This window comes from Penaeus monodon, chromosome 24 (genome assembly GCF_015228065.2).
Source record: "Penaeus monodon isolate SGIC_2016 chromosome 24, NSTDA_Pmon_1, whole genome shotgun sequence".
NCBI lineage: Eukaryota > Metazoa > Arthropoda > Malacostraca > Decapoda > Penaeidae > Penaeus > Penaeus monodon.
In genome coordinates, this window is record NC_051409.1 from 25,459,579 (window position 1) to 25,459,972 (window position 394).

Here is a 394-nt window from a genome sequence, read left to right on the forward strand (position 1 = left end):
GATAAACATACTGCAGGATTCAGAACAGGATATGTAATCCTTCTTGTCAGTCATCTCCTAAATTGCTATAATCATTCTTTAGATTATTATTTTATTGTAAGTTTACTTCTTTATTAATTTTGATGCTAAATTGTTTGCATTATTTATGCAAGGGGCCATTGAAGATTGGTATAGTGATTGGTATTGAACTTTTTCACTGACATGAAGTACAACATGGTGGCAGCATTCCATGTAGTAAGTTAGTCCTGCTAAAGTCTCCCAGTATGTTTTCACTGAAAAATAAACCTACAGGAAATAAAAACATCTTACAAGTATTTATCAAAGGTTACTGATAATAAAAATTTATCAGTTAATGCCTGCATGATATAATAACAGGTTTATCATGTATAACAAA

General features: G+C 30.2%; 1 protein-coding gene across 1 annotated transcript in view; it reads left to right on the top strand.

The window, feature by feature from the left end:
• The window catches only part of LOC119588678 (diacylglycerol O-acyltransferase 1-like), a gene marked incomplete in the record, with an annotated part of 67,292 nt that overhangs the window by 62,535 nt on the left and 4,363 nt on the right, over positions 1-394 (top strand).